This window comes from Zalophus californianus, chromosome 1 (genome assembly GCF_009762305.2).
Source record: "Zalophus californianus isolate mZalCal1 chromosome 1, mZalCal1.pri.v2, whole genome shotgun sequence".
NCBI classification, from domain to species: domain Eukaryota; kingdom Metazoa; phylum Chordata; class Mammalia; order Carnivora; family Otariidae; genus Zalophus; species Zalophus californianus.
In genome coordinates this window covers 57162898-57185743 of record NC_045595.1, presented here as the reverse complement: position 1 = coordinate 57185743, position 22846 = coordinate 57162898, and the positions used below count along the sequence as shown (strand labels likewise).

General features: G+C 41.1%; 1 protein-coding gene and 1 pseudogene across 1 annotated transcript in view; both read left to right on the top strand.

The window, feature by feature from the left end:
* RAB7A (RAB7A, member RAS oncogene family) overlaps positions 1-22846 on the top strand; it is a 76144-nt gene that overhangs the window by 18914 nt on the left and 34384 nt on the right. The window lies entirely within an intron of this gene.
* On the top strand, positions 6650-21633 carry LOC113916035 (annotated as a pseudogene).

The window sequence follows — 22846 nt, the reverse complement described above, 5'->3', positions numbered from 1 at the left end:
TGGAACCTGATTGGGTGGAGGTGTGCTTCATGAAGGGATAGACTCCTGATCTTTCATAAGTGATTGCTGTGCTCACAAATGGACAATTCCTGCTCTCAGCAAACAACAATCTGCAATCCTTGAGGTACAGGACAGTGAGATTTCCAGGATACCACATTATAATACTCAGAATGTTCATTTCTCACACAAGAAAAAAATATGAAACATAAAGAAACAGGAAAGTGTGGCCCATTCACAGGAAAAAAAGGAATTGGACAGAAACCATCTCAGAGGAAGCTTAGCCATTGGAATTATAAGTTAAAGACATTAAATCAGGGCACCTGGGTGGCTGAGCATCCAACTCTTGATTTCGGCTCAGGTCATTATCCTGGGTTGTGGGATCGAGACCTATTTTGGGCTCTGTACTCAGCAAGGAGTCTGCTTCTCTCTCTCCCTTATCCTCTCCCTGCTTGCCCGTGCTTTCTCTCTCTCTCATTTATAAAATAAATAAACCTTGTTTAAAAAAAAAAAAGGACATTAAGTCAACTGTGTTAAATATATTCAGTGAGCTAAAGGACATCATGGACAAGGAAATAAAGGTAATTGAGAATACAATGTCTGCACAAAATGAGACCATCAAGAAAGAAATTATAAAAAGGGAACAAATTCTGGAGCAGAAAAAAAAGTACAGTAACTGAAATGAAAAATTTTTTTTAAGATTTATTTATTTATTTTAGAGAGGGAGAGAGAATCTCAAGCAGACTCCCTGACACAGGGTTCCATCTCACAACCCTGAGATCATGACCTGAGCCAAAATCAAGAGTCAGGCACACAACCGACTGAGCCACCCAGGCACCCCTGAAATGAAATTTATTAGAAGGGTTTAGCAGCAGATGTGAGCAGACAGAAGAAAAGATCAGCAAGCTGAAGGTAAGACCATCAAAATTATTCAGCCTGAGGAACAGAAAGAGAAAATTATGAAAAATGAACACAGCCTGAGGGACCTGTAGGACATCATCAAGCATGCCAAATACACTTCATAGGAGCTCCAGAAGGAGAATATATAGAGAGGAACAATTGTGAAAATCTGATGTCCAGAAACTTCCAGAATTTAATGAATTTACACATCTAAGAAGCTTAATGATCTCCAAGGAGGATAAACTCAAGAAATCTACGCCAAGACACATTACAGTCAAGTTGTAGCTTGAATTTGCAAAGCAACAAGAACTTGAAAGCAAGATAATCAACTTGTCATATATAAGGGATTCTAAATAAGATTTTAACAGTTGATTTCTCATCAGAAATCATGGATGCCAGGGGCACCTAGGTGGCTCAGTCATGTGGTGTCTGCCTTTGGTTCAGGTCATGATCCTGGGGTCCTGGGATCGAGGCCCATGTTGGGCTCCCTGTTCAGTGGGGAGTCTGCTTCTCCCTCTCCCTCTGCCCCTCCACCCCACTCAGGCTGTCTCTCTCTCTCTCTCTCTCTCTCTCAAATAAATAAAATCTTTTTTAAAAAAAGAAAGAAATCATGGATGCCAGAAGACAGTAAAAATGATGTTTTTTAAAGTCCTGAAAGGGGAAAAAAAAACCTTACCAGTTAAGAATTCTATATCTGGCAGAACTATCCTTCGAGAATGAAGGAGAAATTAAGGTATTTCCAGATGAACAAAAGTTGAGGGCAATCATTACCGGTACTCCTGCCCCACGGGAAATGCTAAAGGGAGTTCTTCAGTCTGAAGTGAAAAGACACTAGACACTAACTCAAAGCCGTAAGAAGAATACTGGTGTAGGTAACTATAAAAGCCAGTATTCTCTTTTGTTTTATCCTTTTTTTGAAATATATGATTTAAAATACAGAAACATGTGGGCCCCTTGGTGGCTCAGTTGGTTAAGTGTCTCCCTACTGGCTCAGGTCATGATCTCAGAGTCCTGGGATCGAGCCCTGTACCGGGGCTCCCTGCTCAGTGAGGAATCTGCTTCTTCCTCTACATCTGCCCCTCCCCACCATTTGTTCCTCCCCCCCGCTTAAATAAATAAGTAAAATCTTTTTAAAATAAATGACAGAAACATGAAAGTTGTCATAACAGGCACACAATGTATATAGATGTAATCTGTGATAATAACAATGTAAAGGAGAAGGGACAGATTAGAACAGAGTGTAAACTATTGAAACTAAATTGATATTATTTAAATTAGGTTATTATAAATTTAAGATGTTAATTGTAATCCGCAAGGTAACCACTAAGAAAATAATAAATATACAGAAGAGGAAAGAAGAGGGAACCAAAATGATACATAAAAATTACATTAGGGGCGCCTGGGTGGCTCAGACAATGAAGCATCTGCTGTTGGCTCAGGTCATGATCTCGGGGTCCTGGGATCGAGTCCTATGTCCAGCTCCTTGCTTAGCAGGGAGTCTGCTTCTCCCTCTCCCTCTGCTCCTCTGCCCGCTTGCACGCTTTTTCTCAGATAAAATCTTTTTTAAAAAATTACATTAAAAATTCAACTAAATACAGGGACGCCTGGGTGGCTCAGATGGTTGATCATCTGCCTTCAGCTCGGGTCATGATTCCAGGGTCCTGGGATCAAGCCCCATGTCTGGCTCCTGGCTCAGAAGGGAGCCTGCTTCGCCCTCTCCCTCTGGATCTGTGTCTCAAATGAATAAATAAAATCTTAAAAAAAAAATTCAACTAAATACAAAAAATATCGGTAAATGAAGAACTGAACAATGGAAAAATAAATATACAGAAAATGAATGGTACATGGCGGAAGTAAATCTTTCCTTATCAATAATAACCAAGTCCTCTTCCCCAAATATCTTGCAGACACAGCATGTACTTCTTACGTTGCTCCCATCTGCAGCTGTTTATGCCTAGTCTCTAGCTGACCTCTCCTGTGTTGTCAGGCTTGCTGGAGCTCAGCATCTTCTTTCTCTTCATTTAAAATTCAGGAAGCACACCTCGACCTCCCCCACGGTCTTTGATTTGATTTCTGCCTTGGCCATTCACCATGAGAGATTAAATTGGCTTCACTCTATTTTGTTTGCCTTTCTGATTCTTGCTGGGCAGCCTAAAACAGAACTGTCTTAGAATAAAGTTGAGGAACCTGCCAGCCGTCACCATTGGCCCTGGCTGTGACCTGAAGGAGGGGTTTGGGTTGTACCATCAGGCTGCCTGGTTTGCAGAGGGTTTTCTTTTAAAGACACACATTGAGGACTGTTGGTTCCCTCTGGTGTTGTGCTACTGCTGCTGGTGCTGGGGTTGGAGGAGGCCCCAGGGCCACTGCTAGGGGGCTGAGCTGGGGCTGGTGGTCCTTGACTCCACACGGGGTGTGGGGGACTGGCAGGCACTGTGGCCTTCTGCTCTGAGTTCTGGTGCTCCCAGGTGGGGATAGCAGGCTTGCTGCAAGTATTTTTTACTGCATCGTCAAGACACCTGCTAAACCTTCTAGGTTGGGGAAAGAATGCAACTGTTAGGGTTAGCAGAAGGGGAGGAGGGGCTTATTGTGATGGGAGTGGCCCTTTACCTTGGGTTTCTTGAGCTTGGGATCACTTAGGTGGCCATCGCACTCTCATACCTCTGTGCTGTTCATGAGTCCTGGATCTGGTCCCACCCATAGCCCATGTTCATCATCACTTTTGTCACCCCAGGGGTCCTTGTTGTCATGAGGCACTCTGTAAGATCTGAGTTTCTCTTCCTGGCCCATATTTATCCTTGGATCCCTCATAATATTTTCTAACGTTCCTCTATCACTGCAGTTGAGGGTCATCAGTTTTCTCGAGGTTTTCACATTCAAGAGATAAAGAACATTGGAATGTGGTATTGCCCCCTCAGGATCTGCTTCCGTAGCTCCCTGAAGTCCTCTCCCACAAAAGGCAGGGACACCAGTAACCATGGTGACAGAATGATTACCATGCTTCACACATCCACCATAGTGGATTTGGGGGGGTGGGGGCAGTGGGAGAGAGAAAGAGAATCTTAAGCAGGCTCCATGCTGGGCGATGTGGGGCTCAAGCCCTGAGATCATGACCTGAGCCGAAATCAAGAGTTGGGCACTTAACTATCTGAGCTGCCCAAGTGACCTTGGATCATTGTACTTTTGTCACAGGAAGGGTTCTGGGGTAGTATAAGGGAGGCTGTTACAGTTGGTGTTCTGCTTATGGCCAGTGGTGAACTCACTGCTGAGGCCAAAGTCTGCAATTTTTACATTCAGCTGAGTGTCACAAAGAAGGTTCTCTGGTTTCAGGTTCCTGTGAATTATACCATTCTGGTGGCAGTACTGCACAGTGGATACTAGCTGCTGGAATTTGCCTCTGGCCTCTTTCTTTGTCATGTGGCTGTGGTCCATTGTAAATAAACATGTCTCCTCCACTAACGTACTCCAAGACAAGGAATAGTGCTTGCTCAGTGTCAGTCACCTCAGCTTTACAATATTGGTGTGATTCAAGGCCTTTGTGCTGTGTGCGTCTTAGAAAAGTCCCTGGAAACTGGGGGTGCTCTGCTGACTTTTTTTAAAAAATTTTTTATTGTTATGTTAATCACCATACATTACATCATTAGTTTTTGATGTAGTGTTCCATGATTCATTGTTTGTGCATAACACCCAGTGCTCCACACAGAATGTGCCCTCTTTAATACCCATCACCAGGCTAACCCATCCCCCCACCCCCCCTCCCCTCTAGAACCCTCAGTTTGGTTTTCAGAGTCCATCCTCTCTCATGGTTCGTCTCCCCCTCCGACTTACTCCCCTTCATTCTTCCCCTCCTGCTATCTTCTTCTTTTTTTCTCTTAACATATATTGCATTATTTGTTTGAGAGGTACAGATCTGTGATTCAACAGTCTTGCACAATTCACAGCGCTCACCATAGCACATACCCTCCCCAATGTCTATCACCCAGCCATCCCCTCCCTCCCACCCCCGACCACTCCAGCAACCCTCAGTTTGTTTCCTGAGATTAAGAATTCCTCATATCAGTGAAGTCATATGGTACATGTCTTTCTCTGACTGACTTATTTCACTCTCTGCTGACTGTTCTTAATGACCTTCACAGCCTCTGTCCCAGTCAAGATGTGCTGGGCCAACCTCACCATTGGCAGTTACCCTGGCCAGTGATCTCGAGGAGCTCATAATTTTAGATATGGGTAATTTGTTAGCAGAGATGGCTGTAAGGCCGTGCTGCATGGTGATCTGCTAACTGTACTAACTGGTGATACTAATTGTGCTAACAACACTAATACTAATGATATAAAATAATAATTACACTTAGACTATGCTAACAAAAGAATAGAAATGAGAAAAGACAATGAAAAATAAGAAAGTAGAACAAAGAAAAATAAGATGGAAAGAAAAAAAGGAGTAAACAACCTGTCAGGTTACTAAAGTCCATCAGGTCACCAGAAATCAGCTTTCTGAGCTATAAGGACCAAAAACCTAGGCCTAGACAGGGGCCCAAATGGGTCTTTGTAATTCCATCACAGTGGTGCAGGGCAAGAAATGGGCTGATAATGGCTGGGGATAATCTACAATGGTTTTCTTTCTTTTTGGTCTTGACCTTTTTTTTTTTTTTTTAAGATTTATTTATTTGAGAGAGAGGGAGAGAAGAGAATCTGAAGCAGACTCCCTGCTGAGCAGGGTGCCCAGTGCAGGGCTCAGTCTCACAGCCCTGAGATCATGACCTGAGCTGAAATCAAGAGTCAGATGCTTAACTGACAGAGCCACCCAGTCAGGGTTTTTTTTTCCCCTTAAAGGATTCCAAAGAGCTTTTTGTTTAGGTGGATCATTATTAGAGAGTAATGTTTACTTTATTGAAAATTAAAACGTGTGGTGCTTCAGTGGGCTTTTTCTTTCTTGTTTGGAAATCTGTAATAATTTCTGGCTTTAAAGACCTCAGTGTTTACACTGAAAATACTCGTTTCATTTTGCTTAAACTCTGGTCCCAAAATGATGATACAACTCTGTTAGCATCACAGTACTATAGGAAAGGGTTTTGTTGCATACGACACAATAAGGTACGTTATTAATATCTGTAAAACTGAGGGGTAATGACAAGGAAAATAGCTATAGAATACACACAAAAGGAAATGAGAAGGGAGTTAAAATGTTTTACTACAAAAAAAAATCAGCTGAACACAAAAGAAGATAGTCATGCAGAATAATCAAAAAGCTATAAGGCCTATAGAACACAAACACCAAAGTGACAGAAATAAGTCCTTCCTTATCAGTAATTTCTTTAAATATAAATGCATTAAACTCTGAAAAGACAGATTGGCAGATTGGATAGAAAAACCTGATCCAACTATTTATTTACAAGAGACTCAGTTTAGATCCAAAGACACACAAAATTTGAATATGAAAGAGTGGGAAAAGATAATTCACATAAATAGTAACCAAAAGAGAGCTGGTTTTATTTCAGCTGTACTGAAATGAGTCAAGATAAATTTTTAAAGATTTTATTTATTTGTCAGAAAGAGAGCACAAGCAAGGGGAACAGAGGGAGAGGGAGAAGCAGACTCCCCGCTGAGCAGGGAGTCTGATGCGGGGCTGGATCCCAGGACCCCAAGATCATGACCTGAGCCGAAGGCAGACAGATGCTTAACTGACTGAGCCCACCCAGGTGCCCCTCAAGATAGATTTTAAATAAAAAAAATTTACGAGAGACAAAGAAGAACATATGTTAATAAAAGGTTCAGTACAGCAAGAAGTTAAAATAATGGTAAACATTTGTTACATCTAATGATAGGTCATCAAATTATATGACGCAGCCCTTCCCTTTTGTGGCCATCACTGAAGCGCCAGTGGCCAAAATGAAGTTCAATCCCTTTGTGACTTCTGACTGGAGCAAGAATCATAAACGGCATTTCAGTGCACCTTCCCAAAAAATTTGCAGGAGGAGCATGTCTTCGCCTCTTTCCAAAGAGCTGGGACAGAAGTAAAACGTTCAGTCCGTGCCCGTCCGAAAGGATGATGAAGTGCAGGTTGTGCGAGGACACTACAAAGGTCAGCAAATTGGCAAAGTAGCCCAGGTTTACAGGAAGAAGTATGTTATCTACATTGAATGAGTACAGCGAGAAAAGGCAAATGGCACAACTGTCCATGTGGATATTGACTTTAGCAAGGTGGTTATCACTAGACTAAAACTGGACAAAGACTGCCAAAAGATCCTTGAACATGAAGCCAAATCTTGCCAAGTAGGAAAAGAAAAGGGCAGATATAAGGAAGAAAGAATTGAGAAGATGACAGGAGTAATCTTATATGCAACTTTAAATAAAAACTGTTACAGGGGCGCCTGGGTGGCTGAGTCGGTTAAGCGTCTGCCTCTGGCTTGGGTCATGATTCCAGGGTCCTGGGAGCCTGCTTCTCCCTCTCTTTCTGCTGCTCCCCCTGCTTATGCTCTCTCTCTGTCCGTCAAGTAAATAAAATCTTTTTAAAAAAATAAAAACTGTTAAAATGAAAAAAAATTATATGAAGCAAAAATTGACAGAACTGAAGGGAGAAATAGGTAATTTCACAATGATATTCAAGAGTGGGTAGAACCAGAGAACAGAGAAGTGAGGAAATAGAGAACTTGAACAACAGTAACCCAGCCAGATCTAACAGACACACATAGGACCCCACTCAACAACAGCGCATGCATTCTTCTCAGGTGCACATGGGACCTTCTCTAGGACACACCTGGTGTTAGGCCACAATTTAAAGGTTGGTGGCAAGACAGATACCATAAAAATTTCTCTTCTGACCACAGTGAGATGAAGTTGGAAATCAGTAACAGGAGGAAAACTGGAAAATTCACAAATCTGTGGATGTAAAACAGCACACTCTTAAAGAACCAGTGGGCCAAAGATGAAATCACAAGGGAAATTTTTAAATACTTAAGAGATGAATAAAACGAAAACACAATATACTAAAACTTATGCGACACAGCAAAGCAGTGCTAAGGGGGAAATTCATAGTGATACATGCTAACATTAAAAAAAGAAAAAAGGAAACCTCTCTTTTAAGATTTTAGTTATGTATTTGAGAAGGAGCACACACAGGCGCGGGGGTGGGGGGTGGTGGTTCGCAGAGGGGGAGGAGTGGGAGAGAATCGCCAGCAGACCCCGGACTGAGCACAGAGCCCCATTCAGGGCTCAGTCTCACAACCCTGAGAATTATGAGCTGAGCCGAAACCAAGAGTCAGATGCTTAACCAACTGAGCCACCCAAGAAGAAGCATCCTCTAATCAGCAACCTAACTTTACTTCCTGTGGAATTAGAAAAAGAACAAACCCAAAGCTAATAGAAGGAAAGGAAATAATAAAGATTAGAGCAGACAGATTTCCGGCTGGATTGACTGAGAAAAAAAAAACCCTCCTATTTCTAAAATCAGAAATTAACTCTGTGGGGATGTTACTACCAGTTCTACAGGGGAAAAAAAGGATTATAAGAGAGTCCTATGAACACTTGTACACCAACAGATTTAATAACCTGGATGAAATTAATAAGGTCCTGGAAACACAAACTACCAAAACCAACTCAATAAAAATCATACTTGTCAAGTAAAGAGATCAAATCAGGGGGCGCCTGGGTGGCTCAGTTGGTTGGGCGACTGACTGCCTTCGGCTCAGGTCATGATCCTGGAGTCCCTAGATCGAGTCCCCGCATCGGGCTCCCTGCTCGCCAGCGAGTCTGCTTTGCCCTCTGACCCTCCCCCCTCTCATGTGCTCTCTCTCTCTCAAATAAATAAAATCTTTAAATAGAAAAAAAAAAGAGATCAAATCAGTTACCCAAAACCTACCAACAAAGAAAAGCCCTGGACCTGATGTATTCACTGGTGAATGCTAACATTTAAAGAACTAACACCAATCCTCACATTCTTCCCAGAAATCAAAGAGGGAGGAACACTTACTAAATCATTCTGTGAGCCAACATTGCTCTGATACCAGGACCAGGCAAAGGCTACAAAAAAAGTTAAACTACAGGTCAGTAGCCCTTATAAACAATGACTCAAAGATCTTGAGTAAAATACCAGCAAACTAAATATTAAGCCGCCTGTTAAAAGGATTTATACACCATGAGCAAGTGGGATTTGTTCCTGGAATGCTAGGATGATTGCACATTGAAAAAGTGATCAATATAGTACACCACATTAACAAAGTGAAAGGAACAAGAAAAACACATGATCATCTCAATTGATGCAGAAAAAGCCTTTGACAAAATTCAGCCTTCCGTGACTCAAAACACTAGGAATAGAAGATGATCACTTCAGTATAATAAAAGCCATATATGAAAAGCACCCAGTGAACATCATAGTAGTAAAAGACTCTGATTTAGTTCAGGGAAAAGGCAAGGATGCCCACTGCCTCCACTTCTATTCATAATAGTACTAGAGGTTCTAACCAGAGCAGTTTGGCAAGAAAAGGAAATAAAAGACATCCAAATGGGAAAGGAAGGAGTAAAATTATCTCTGTTGCAGGTGACATGATCTTATATATGTAGAATATCTGAAGATTTCATACTAAAAAATAAAAACCTGTTAGAGCTAATAAACTAATTAATCAAAGTTGCAGGATGGAAAGTGAGAACACAAAAACCAGTTGCATTTCTATATACTAACAATGAACTATCCAAAGAGGAAACCAGGAAAACAGTTCCCCTTAAAATAGCATCAAAAAAAGTAAAATTAGCTTGGTAGGAAAGACGGATACCATCTGATTTCATTCATATATGGCATCTAGGAAATAAAACAAATGAGCAAAGGCTAAAACAAAGAGAGACAAACCAAGAAACAGACTGTTAACTATAGAGAACACACTGATGATTACCAGAGGGGAGGTGGGTGGGGGGGGGATGGGTGAAATTGGTGATGGGGATTAAGGGGTGCACTTGTGATAAGCACTGGATGATGTATGGAAGTGATGAGTCACTATATTGTACACCCGAAACTAATACAACACTGCATGTTAACTATACTGGAATTAAAAATTTTTGAAAACTGAATTTTAAAAATTAACTTGGTGTGTGAAAGACCTATAAACTGAAAACTGTAAAATTGCTGGAAAAAATTAAACAAGATATAAAAAGACATGTCACGTTTTTGGGTTAGAAAACTTAATTTTATTAGGATGACAATACTCCCAAAGCCTTCTACAAATTCAGTTCAATCTTTATTAAAATTTCAGTGACTTGTTTTTCACAGAAATAGAAAAATGCATCCTAAAATTCATAAAGAAAATCATGGGACCCTGAATAGTGAAAACAATCTTAAAAGCTCAAAACAAAGTTGAAGTCTTCCCACTTCATGACTTCAAAACTTTCTGCAAAGCTATAATAAAACATTGTGGTACTGGCATAAGGATACATGTGTAGATCAATGGAATATAGAGCCCAGAAATTGACTTTCACGTACAGGATCAGTTGAACTTCCACAAAGGTACGAAAAGTCCCATTTAGTGGTAAAAGGACAGTGTCTTCAACAAATGGTAATGGTACTGGGGAAACATCTACCTGCAAAAGAAGAGCTTAACCCTTACCTATCACCATGTGCAAAAATTAGATCAAAACCAAAGAGTTAAAAGTATAAAATTCTTGGGGCGCCTGGGTGGCTCAGTTGGTTAAGCGACTGCCTTCGGCCCAGGTCATGCTCCTGGAGTCCCAGGATCGAGTCCCGCATCGGGCTCACTGCTCAGCAGGGAGTCTGCTTCTCCCTCTGACCCTCTTCCCTCTTGTGCTCTCTCTCTCATTCTCTCTCTCAAATAAATAAATAAAATCTTTTTTAAAAAAGTATAAAATTCTTAGAAGAAAACTTAGGGGAAAAATTATGACTTTGGATTTGACAGTGATTTTGTGGCTATGACACTGAAAGCACAGGCAACAACAGGAAAAACAGGTAAATTGGACTTTATCAAAATTAAAAACTGTGCTTCAAAGGACACTATCAAGAGTAAAAAGACAATCCCCAGAATGAGAAAATATCTGTAAATCATATATCTGATAAGGAGTTCATATTCAGAATATTTAAGAACTCCAACTCAATAACAAAGCACGATTCAAAAGGGGCACAAGACCTGGATAGACATTTCTTCAAAGAAGATATGCAAATGGCTAATTCACACCACAAAAATGCATATCACTAGTCATTAGGGAAATACAAATTAAACCTACAATGAGATACCACTTCACACTGGCTATGATGGCATTTATTTTATTTTTTATTTTTTAATTAACATGTATTTTTGTTTCAGGGGTACAGGTCTGTGATTCATTAATCTTACACAATTCACAGCACTCACCACAACACATACCCTCCCCAGTGTCCATCACCCAGCCACCCCATCCCTCCTGCCCCCCTCCACTCCAGCAACCCTCAGTTTGTTTCCTGAGATTAAGAGTCTCCTATGGTTTGTCTCCCTCTCTGGTTTCTTCTTGTTTCATTTTTTCCTCTCTTCCCCTATGATCCTCTGCTTTCTCAAATTCCATGTATCAGTGAGATCATTTGATAATTGTCTTTCTCTGATTGACTTATTTCGCTTAGCATAATACCCTCTAGTTCCATCCATGTCGTTGCAAATGGTAAGATTTCAATTTTTTGATGCCTGCATAATATCCCATTGTATATGTATATGCCACATCTTCTTTATCCATTCATCTGTAGATGGACATCTGGGTTCTTTCCATAGTTTGGCTTTTGTGTACATTGCTGCTATAAACATTGGGGTGCCCGTGCCCCTTTGGATTACTACATTTGTATCTTTGGGGTAAATACCCAGTAGTGCAATTGCTGGGTCGTAGGGTAGCTCTCTTTTCAACTTTTTGAGGAACTTCCATATTCTTTTCCAGAGTGGCTGCACCAGCTTGCATTCCCACCAACAGTGTAGGAGGGTTCCCCTTTCTCCGCATCCTCGCCAACATCTGTCATTTCCTGACTTGTTAATTTTAGCCATTCTGACTGGTGTGAGCTGGTATCTCGTTGTGGTTTTGATTTGTATGTCTTTGATGCCAAGTGATGTTGAGCACTTTTTCATGTGCCTGTTGGTGATGGCTGTTATTTAAGGTGGGGGGGGGACACCTGGGTGGCTCAGTCAGTTAAGCGTTAGCATCTGTGTCTGCTTCTGGCTCAAATCATGATCCCAGGGTTCTGGGATTGAGCCCCGCATTGGCTCGGGCTCCTTGCTCACTGGGGAGTCTGCTTCTTCCTCTGCCACTCCCCCTGCTTGTGCTTTCTCATGCTCTTTCTCTCTCTCTCAAATAAATAAATAAATACATAAATAAAACACGTGTTGGTGAGGATCTGGAGAAATTGGGACTTTTGTCTATTGCTGCTAAGAAATTGAAACGGTGCTGGCGCTATGGAAAGCTGTTTGGTTGTTCCTTAAAAGTTTAAACAGAGTTACTGTATGTCTTGGCAAACCCACTTTTAGGTATATACCCAAAAGATTTGAAAACAGGATCTCAAAACAGATACTGATATACTGTTGTTCATAGCAGAATTATTCAAGAGAGTCAAAAAGTAGAAACAACCCGCATCATCAGCAGATAAAAGAATAAATAAAACACATTTTATGTTAACTAACTTGAATTTAAATAAAATAAATAAAAAAGGATAAGCAAGATGTATTTACTTGCAATGGCGTATTATTCACCATATAAAAGAATGAAGTTCTGATGCATGCTACAGTGTAGATGAAATTGAAAACATCATGCTGAGATACGCCATACATGAGGACAGATACCCACTTCCATGAGCTATTTAAAAAAGGAAAATTCATAGACAGAAAGTAGAATAGAGATTATTAAGGGCTAGGGGAGCAGGACCTGCATAATCATTGCTTAATCTGTATGGAGTTTCTGTTTGCCGTGATGAAAAAAGTTCTGGAAATAGATGGTGATGTTGCACCACAGTGTGATGTTCTTACAAATGAAATTAAGATCAGTACCTTCTCTTCATACAGACTCTTCCTCTCAAATAAAGCCAGACTGCATCTTAACTGACGGATCTCTGACCTTGAAATGTGATTTCATAAATTATGTATTACCACCTCACAGTGTGCTCAGCTGTGCAGTGTGATGTGGTGGAAAAGCATGTGTAGTTATGGAATATGGAATGTTCATCCCTTTTCCTTTTTGTCATGGTAGTTTTGTGTTTCCACCTTGAATTAGTATTTAGCAATGATGTTTCTAAAATGTGGTCCGAAACAAGCTGTGCATTGGTGATCCAGTTTGGCAGGCAGTCTTTATTTTGCCAAAATCTTAACTAGCACAGTTTCAGTCCTTTTAAACCTTCTCTTCAATAACTTTAGAAATAGAAGGAAAGTGTTTTGAAACTTTTGACATTTCTGTTCTGTAGCATTTCCTTTTCAGCCTAAAGAGTTGGGCCTGTGCTTGAGCATTACGGTTCCCCATTTTTTTACCTGAAACCTCAAATGGGTGAGCTTCTGTTAGCTTTTCATATCTAACCCTGGCCGACTGGTTAATTTTATGTGGCAGCTTGACTGGGGCAGGGATGCCCAGTTATTTGGTTAAAGCATTACTCTGGATCTATCTGTGAGGGTCTTTCTGGAAGAGATTAATATTTGAATCTGTAGACTGTGCAAAGCAGATTGCCCTCATCCCAGTTGTTAGAGTCCTGAATAGAACAAAAAGCGTGAACAAGAGAAAGTTCACTCTATTTGAAGGTTTTCTTGTGCCTTCAGACTCAGACTGGATCTCCTGGTTGTCAGGCCCTCAGATTGCAGATCTCGGGACTCCTTGGCCTCCATAATTGTGTGAGCTACTTACTTGTAATAAATGTCACTTATATAAACTTTATATATGTATATATATAATCCTGTATGTATTTATGTGATCTTATACATTGTTACATATGTAAATCATATACATGAAGTTTATTTTTTTAAAAGATTTTATTTATTTATTTGACAGAGACACAGTGAGAGAGGGAACACAAGCAGGGACAGAGGGAGAGGGAGAAGCAGGCCCCCAGCCGAGCAGGGAGCCCTATGCAGGGGCTCGATCCCAGGACCCTGGGATCATGACCCGAGCCGAAGGCAGACGCTTAACCTGAGCCACCCAGGCGCCCTGGTATATGAAGTTTATTTTTAACAATATATTTTAAATCTCACTTGAAGGTAATTGGCAAAATATGACCTTATATATATGTTGCCAGCAGAGCCATTAGGTTCTCTTTCTCCATCTTGGTGGTTCTGTTGGTTCTGTTTCTTTGGACAACCCTGACTAATAAACTTGACATTAATAATAGAGTCACTCTTTTAAGGACAGGTCCCAGAGCATCCTTATACTGATCCTTTACATACCTCTGTTTCTCAGATACTTTTTTTTTAAATTTTATTTATTTATTTGACAGAGAGACACAGCGAGAGAGGGAACACAAGCAGGGGGAGTGGGAGAGGGAGAAGCAGGCTTCCCGCAGAGCAGGGAGCCCGATGCGGGGCTTGATCCCAGGACCCTGGGACCATGACCTGAGCCAAAGGCAGTTGCTAAACAACTGAGCCACTCAGGCGCCCTGTCAGATACTTTTTTTTTTTTTTTTTAAGATTTTACTTACTTGTCAGAGAAAGAACGCACAAGCAGGGAGAGTGGAAGGCAGAGGGAGAAGCAGACTCCCCACTGAGCAGGGAGCCCAGTACCTGAGCTGAAGGCAGACACTTAACCGACTGAGCCACCCAGGTGTCCCATGTTTCTCAGATACTTGTTACAATTCAGAGAACTAGTGTCTGGTTTGTGAACAGCCGGAAATACTCTGGCAGAAAGTCAGTTGAGTCACCTAACCAGCAGGCTTTTGATGGTTAAGCCTTTGAGTAAAAGTGAGGAAGTTCATCCACCAACCATAACAGAAGTGAGATGTAGAAATGAAAGAATGGGTCGCTTTTGGGTGAGTGAGAGCTACAGGAAAACCCTTAGTCTCTAGGTTAATGGATTCAAAAACATTTCAGACTAATGGTAATTGAAATCTTTTTAAATCTAATCCTCTTTGTGGGGGTGCGGGGGAGCAAGGCAAAATCATGTCATTCCCTATGTCAGTCCCGTACTGACTTCAGGTAACTTGTGTATCTATGTAAAGTGTTTTATTGTTTACAAAGCTGCTTCACCTGTATTTGCACATGGAATCCTCCCTACAACCCTAAGAGGTGGTCAGGAAGGCTCTCTTACAAGTGAGGAAGAAAATTGAGTTGTAGATGTGAGAATTTGTTTATAAAGCTAAGGAGGTTAAAATGGTAAATTTTATGTTATGCATATTTTACCACAGTAAATCATAATATAAGTTATAATACAGTAAGAATGCTTTCTATAGCTTTATGCTAGAAAATTTGAAAACCTCTTGGGGTGAGGTTACTTCTGGCAATATTGAGCTAAAAAGGACAGGTCAGTTTGTTCTAGGCTACAGGTAGGTTTTGTTGTGTGAAGATTAAAGATGAAAAACGGTAAGGGTGAAGGATAAGGGAAGGGGAGAAGATGGAAACTTAAGGGTTTTGCTCACCCTTCCCATGTTTACCAGTATTCATTCCCTTTCAGGCCCTTCTTCCCCAACATAATAAACTAAACCATGTTATGTATTCTTTATTACAAACCTCTCACCCACTTCTGTTATTACAGCTGCAGCCATCTAAAACACACAAACAAAAACAGGCAGGAATAATAGAATGATGTGAAGGATTACTTAAATCTGAATTAGTAGTCAGGGCCTTCTTGCCTGGAGAGGGGGACTGACAACTGGTTAAGCACACCTTGGCTTGGTTTGAGGCATTTCTGCATGTTGACATTCCCTGGCAGGTCTAACCAGCCCCTGTGAAGTTGGGGGATCCTGGGGATTACTCTTTAACCAGATTGTGATCTGATCAGAGATCATGCTCCAACAGCACTGCTTCAGGAAGCTACCCTTCCTCTAATGTGGAGTAGCCGTCTCTTTTTAAAATACACGAACACACACATTCCTACCTAATTTCAGCAGTTGACCCTTGAACAATGCAGGGCTTAAGGGTACCAACCCTGCATGTGGGTCAAATTCTAGTATAACTTCTGACTCTCCAAAAACTTAAGTAGTAATAGACTACAGTTGACAGAAGCCTCACCGATAAAGAGTCGATTAACACTTGTATGTTACATATATATATTTAAATATATATTTTTATATATATTATATACGTGAGTGTTTTTACAATAAAGTAAGCTAGGGAAAAGAAAATACATTTACAGTACTGTACTGTAAAAAGTCAACATATAAGTGGACCCACACAGTTCAGACCTGTGTTGTTCAGAGTCAACTGTATTTGGTTGAACTAATACAAAGTAAATTAGAGGGGTGCCTGGGTGGCTCAGTCAGTTAAGCATCTGTCTTCCGCCCACATTGGGCTCCTTGCTTAGTGGGGAGTCTGCCTCCATCTACCCCTCACCCCTGCTCATCCGCACATGTGCGCTTGCTCTCTCAAATAAAATCTTTAAAAATAAATAAATAAATTAGATATTATCATGACACTTCACCCCTAAATGCTTAAGTCTTTTCATCTAGAATGTGGTCCCTTCCCTCTCCCTCCTTTTATGTCATTACCTTTAGCTTTGAAAAAATCAAGCCAGTTGTCTTAATAGAATGTTCCACATTCTGGGTTTGGCTGGTTGTATCATTTGATATTTAATGTGTTCCTCTAGCCCTGATATGTAGATCTAAGCTTGGGTAAATTTAGGTTATATGTTTTTGATGAGAATATTTCATAATGTCTGATTGTCTCACTATTAGTGAAGATAAGTTTAATCACTATATTAAGATGGTCACAGCTATATACAGCTCTTCCTTCCCAACCTCTGTGATTAGGAAGTGATCTGTGAGGTGCTGTTTTGGTGACATGTAGATCTTTAGTTCCCTAAACCCACCTTTCACCTATGGCATTAGCAATCATTGATGATCTTGATCTGAACCTTTCATTTTCATTAAGGTTGCAAAATGATTTTTTTCTGTTTCAGTCATTCCTTCTATATTCCTTTTTTTTAAGTCTCCATGCCCATCATGGGGCTCAAACTCATGACCCTGAGATCATGACCTGAGCCAAAATCAGGAGTCAGACACTCAACTGACTGAGCCACCCAGGAGCCCCTCAAAACTTTCTTGTTAAACAGCTGGTTCAGGTTCTGTCCTCCGGAGTAATGCAATTTGGCAAACATTTATTTATTCTTTACTGAGGCTGCTGTTTTTGAGTGTCTGATTCAGTGGAGCACATCAGTGTTAACGTTAATTTTTTGCTTGTGTAGGTAGAGAGGCCAACTGAAGACAGCGATTTGTTCAGTTTAGGAGGCATTATTTAATTGTGTTTTCCGAGTTGGGTTAGGGAGGAGGGTAGGTGGGAGAAGGGGCAAGAAGGCCATTCCAGTTAAAAACAGTGTCACCGGCAGATTCAGAAGTAGAAAAGTCTAGGGCACTGGAAAGGGACTGAGTTTGGCAAAGTGAGAAAGTTGTGGCTAAGAGCGCTGTTTCTTTCCAGGGATGGGAACAGTGTGTGCAGTCCAGGCTGTCTCTGCACTACTCATCACTCACGTGGACTGGCTGGGAAGAATTACCAGAAGGATACTGGAGAGAATCTTAGGGAATTCGTTTCCAGCCCAGCTTAATGGGAGGGGGAAGGTTGTCATCTCTGTGGAACACTGCATGGGTTCTCATCTCTCCCTTTTTGATTTCTTTAGGTTCCCTAAGGGTCCAAATGATTCTGCTTTCTCAGAGCTTGTTCTCTGTTCAGCACCAAATGTTGGTACACAGTTAGGTGGTTTCCTCGTTTTTGGCTGTTATGAATAATGATGCTGTGAACATTTGTGTGCAGGTTTTTGTGTGGATGTATCATTTCATTTCTCTTGGGTTCGTCTCTAGGAATGGAATTGCTGGGTCATAGGCTGACTCTCTGTTTAACTTTCTGAGGGACTGCCAGACCTTTGCAGAGCGGCTGCACCAGTACACCTTTGCCCCAGCAGTGTGTGGGGTTCCAGTCTCTCCACATGCTCATCAGCACTTGTTACTGTCTGTCCTGATTATAGTCATCCTAGTGGGTATGAAGTGGGTTCTTTTCTTTCGACTTTCACCTGGGTTTTACTTGCCTGACACCATCTGTTGCTGCAGTTTTTGTGCCTAGTGCTTGGCACTGCTTGACCATGCTGCATGTTGGCATTCAGATTCCATTGTGAGTCTGAATGGTTCAGCCCCTACGATGGATTGACTTTCTTTTCAGTCAGTTGTTTACCTCTAGTCTAATCAGGAGTTGCTGGGTTTGGGTCATAGTACAACAGAGATGCTCTTTATAGGAGCTGGGACTAGGAAAGTATGGAGAGGCAGGTTACAATAGAAGGGGAAGTTGGATGTGCTAAGCAAATAGAAAGGGAGCTAGGGCCAAGCCTGGGAGGGCTGGAAGAGTTAGCCCGAGGAACTCTGACTGTGGTAGCTAACACTATGTATTTGTAGCAAAACAGGCTAAATACAGCAGGGCAACTCTGAAGCTGAGGAAATACAAGAGGCAGGAAGTAATGAGGATTCAAACTGGGGTTGTACAAATGAAAAAAAGAGGTTTGGGGAAGATTAGTTATGTGTAGGACTAGAGCAGATGTAATGGTTAGGGTAGAGGAACATAGGAAATAGTTTTGAGTCTGAGAACAGGAGAGAATGTTCCCCTTGGGCAGATTTGGGTGGGTGGAAGGTTTCTGTATGTAATGTGACTCTAGTGCTAACAGAACAACAAACGTGTATGCAGCAGAAAATTAAGAAAAGCCTAAACCGGAACCCAGATTTGACATCCTGAATGAAGTGGGAAGTGTTGCAAGGTCACTGCTTCTTCCATGTCATCCCCTCAGATATCTGCAGATAGCCCCTGATTATCTTCTCTTTTTTGTAGAATAGCTTAATTGAGGTATAACTGCCATATAGTAAACTGTATGTATTTACACTATACAGGTTGAGTTTTGACGTATGCATGTGTCTGTGAAGCTGCACCACAGTCAAGATGATGAACAAATCCATTACCCCAGAAGTCTCCTAATGCTCTTTTATAAATCCTCCCTCCTGCCTACTTCCCCTTCCTTACCCATCCCCAGGCAACCACTGACTTGCTTTCTAGTTTGCATTTTCTGGTATTTCATTTAAGTGGAATCTGTGTATGTACTTTATGTATATGCACATACTGTGGATGTACTTTTGGGGGAGAAGTGTCTGACTTGTTTCACTCAACAGCATTATTCTGAGATTCTTCCATGTTAAATGTATCAATAGTTCATTCCTTTTTATAGCTGAATGGTATTCCATTATATAGATGGGTCACAATTCTCCATTCTTCAATTGTAATGGACATTTGCTTCCAGTTTTTGGCTATTACAGGTAAACCTGTTATGAACATGTGTGTGTACAAGTCTTTGTCTAAACATAAGCTTTCATTTCTCTTGGGTAGATACTTAGGAGGGGAATCGTTAAGTCATCCTTTCAAGGTTCGTTTTAGTTTTTTTTAATTTTTAATTTTTTTTTTTTAAGATTTGATTTATTTGTCGGAGAGAGGGATAGAGTGAGAGCACAAGCAGGGGGAGCAGCAGGCGGGGAGAAGCAGACTCCCCGCCCAGCAAGGAGCCCGATGTGGGACTTAATCCCAGGATCCCCGGATCATGACCTGAGTCAAAGGCAGATGTTTAACTGAGTGAGCCATGCAGGCATCCCATGTTTTAGTATATTCACAAGATTGTGTAACCAACACATTTCATTCCAGAACATATTTTCATCACCCCAAAATGTATGTTTAATTTTTTTTATATTTAATTTTATTTTTCTATATATATAAGTTTTTATTTCTTTACAATTTTGGGAATGCAGTTTCTTTTTTTTTTTTTTAAAGATTTTATTTGTTTATTAGAGAGAAAGCACATGGGGGGGGGAGGGTCAGAGGGAGAAGCAGACTCCCTGCCGAGCAGGGAGCCTGATGCGGGACTCGATCCAGGGACTTCAGGATCATGACCTGAGCCTAAGGCAGTCGATTAACCAACTGAGCCACCCAGGTGCCCATATGTTTAATTTTTAAAATGGTTTTTCTGTCTTACATTCCCACCAGCAATACTGCTCCACATCCTCCAGTTGTTCCATATCTTTACCAACACCTGGTGTGGTCATTAAAATTTTTTTTAGCCATTCAAGCAGGTTGGTAGTTTTTATCTCATGGTTTTTGCATTTCCATAATTAGTAATAACGTTGCTCATCTTTTCACATGCTTATTCATCTTCCGGTGAAGTATCTGGTTAATCTTTTGCTTATTTATTTTATTGAGTTGTTTGTTTTCTTTTTTTTTTTTTAAAGATTTTATTTATTTATTTGAGAGAGAGAGAATGAGAGAGAGCACGAGAGGGAAGAGGGTCAGAGGGAGAAGCAGACTCCCTGCTGGGCAGGGAGCCCGATGCGGGACTCGATCCCGGGATTCCAGGATCATGACCTGAGCCGAAGGCAGTCGCCCAAACCAACTGAGCCACCCAGGCGCCCAGTTGTTTGTTTTCTTACTGAGTTTTAGAGTTCTAAGTCTGTTGTCAGCTATGTGGATTGCATATATTTTCTCCATATTTGTCTTCTCATTGTATTAACAGTGTCTTTTGAAGAGCAGAATTTGTTTATCCTGATGAAGTTCAGTTTGTCAGTCAGTCCTTCTACACATTGTGCCTTTGGTGTGATACCTAGGAAATCTGCCTAGCCCACATTTCTGACAATCTTGAAATAGGACTAGATTTTAAACTAAGCGAAGGATCTCAGTTAGGTGCCCAGGGGGCATTTACATTTATCATCTGTGTCCCTCACCAGATACGCTGGAGAGTCAGAAATTGTAGGAGTAATAAATAAGCCAGTTATCAAAGTAGTCAGTTGCTCAGTCACCCATCCATTATGTGAGCATGCCTATACTTAGCCAGCTCTAAAATGATACAGGGTTCCTCATCCGCATCTATCTCCCCCCGTTTTCTAACCTAGCTCTTTCTGCTGTCAAATGAATGCCTAAAGAAAAAGAATCAACATTAACTGAAGAAAAGTAAAATTTGGAAGGCAAATCCCCTTTCTCTTCCTAAAAAATCCAAGTACACAAATGACTGTATTTTTTTTACATAAATAAAGCAAATATTACACTACTCCTCTTTTCCATGAAATATTTAAGAACTTTGTGGTTTTGAAGAGTTTCCTGAGCCTGGGCTTTTCTCCCTGTGGAGTTTTCCATCTTTGGGTGTGGCTGGACTCCCTTTGTAAAAGGTGTAGTTGCAGAGCCCATTAGAACCCTGAAGGTATAAGGATTGCTCTCTATTCCCTTCTGGTCCATGCCTTGCTTTGCTAGAGAAGGAATCCTATTTTGCTTGAGATGAGGAAGCTTTTGACCAATTGCTACTACATACACTTTTTTTTAAGCCTCTCATGTTCCTGCTCCTGTCACGTAGATGTTCCCAGTTTTCAGGTCTTTTTGCCTGAGTTTTTCTTCCTTCCCTTTTTAGCCATGTTTCCTTTCTTACTTCCTAAATTCCTAAGGAGACCTAAATTTGGTTGAACACTTATTCTATTCTTATTGGCCATTAGTTTGTTTAGGCTCCATTGTTGTAGATTGTACTTTGGCATAGGTGTCCTGGCTGAGGCGTATCGTTATCCCTAAGGGCTGTGTTTGCTTATTGTAGATGCGCCTTTCTTGATTGGACTCTTGCTGCTGTTTTTCTTATCCTTAAATGTTAAGAAAGGATATATTTTTGTTAAGATTTATTTATTTATTTGAGGGCGCCCGGGTGGCGCAGTCTTAAGCGTCTGCCTTCTGTTCAGGTCATGATCCCAGGGTCCTGGGATCGAGCCCCACATAGGGCTCTCTGCTCAGCGGGAAGCCTGCTTCTCCCTCTCTCACTCCCCCTGCTTGTGTTCCTGCTCTCGCTTTCTCCCTCTTTCAAATAAATAAACATAAAATTTTAAAAAAAGATTTATTTATTTACTTGAGAGAGAGAGAGCATGTGTGCTGGAGGGGGGAGGGGCAGAGGGAGAGGGAATCTCAAGCAGACTCCCTGCTGAGCGTGGAGCCCAGATGTTGGATGTTGGACTCAATTCCATGGCCCTGAGACCATGACCTGAGCCAAAATCACAAGTTGGAGGTTCAACCAACTGAGCCACCCAGGCGCCCCAAGAAGGGATATGTTTTAATTTTAAGTTCTATTCTTGAGAATAGAATTTTCCTGAGGAAAATTTCCTCAGTCATGGGGCTCATCTCAAATAAGAGTGAAGACTAAAATATGTTCTGTAATTGCACTGGTTGAAGGACTGAATTGGAGAATGTTGTTTTACCAGGAGCCAGTAGTAGCTCCAGAAATTCCAGAGGGGGGGAGATACTGAGCTTAACACCACTTAATGGTAATGTATCAGGCATCGGTGTCTCTGGTTCCTTTACATCTTCATTCTCATTCTTCACAGAAGCACAGAAAGATAAAACTATCCACAGATGTTATAGAATTCACTATAAAAGGCCCAAGGAGGACAGATTATTTACCTCAACTTGCCCAAGTAAGTTTCAAAGCCCTTGGTTGGTCTATTATCCCAGAGTTTGTGTTGCATCTGAATAAGGAGCAGATCTGAGCTGCTTTTGGGGAAGAGTATTGAGCACACTCCTGAAGCCATAGCATTCCGACCAACCTTTGTATGACCTGCTTTGGATTATTAGGAATCTCATCACTCCTCGTAGTCTCTCCTTCTGAAGATAAACCAAACATACTTAAAACTTTGTTAGAAATGTTAGCTGTTAAATCTACGATCCTTTTCAAGAAAAGGTAAGATCATGACTGTCATCTGAATATGAAATGAACACGTCAAAGGTTTTATTTAATTAATTGAAGAAAATGGGGAAAATGTTACAACCAAAGAATACAA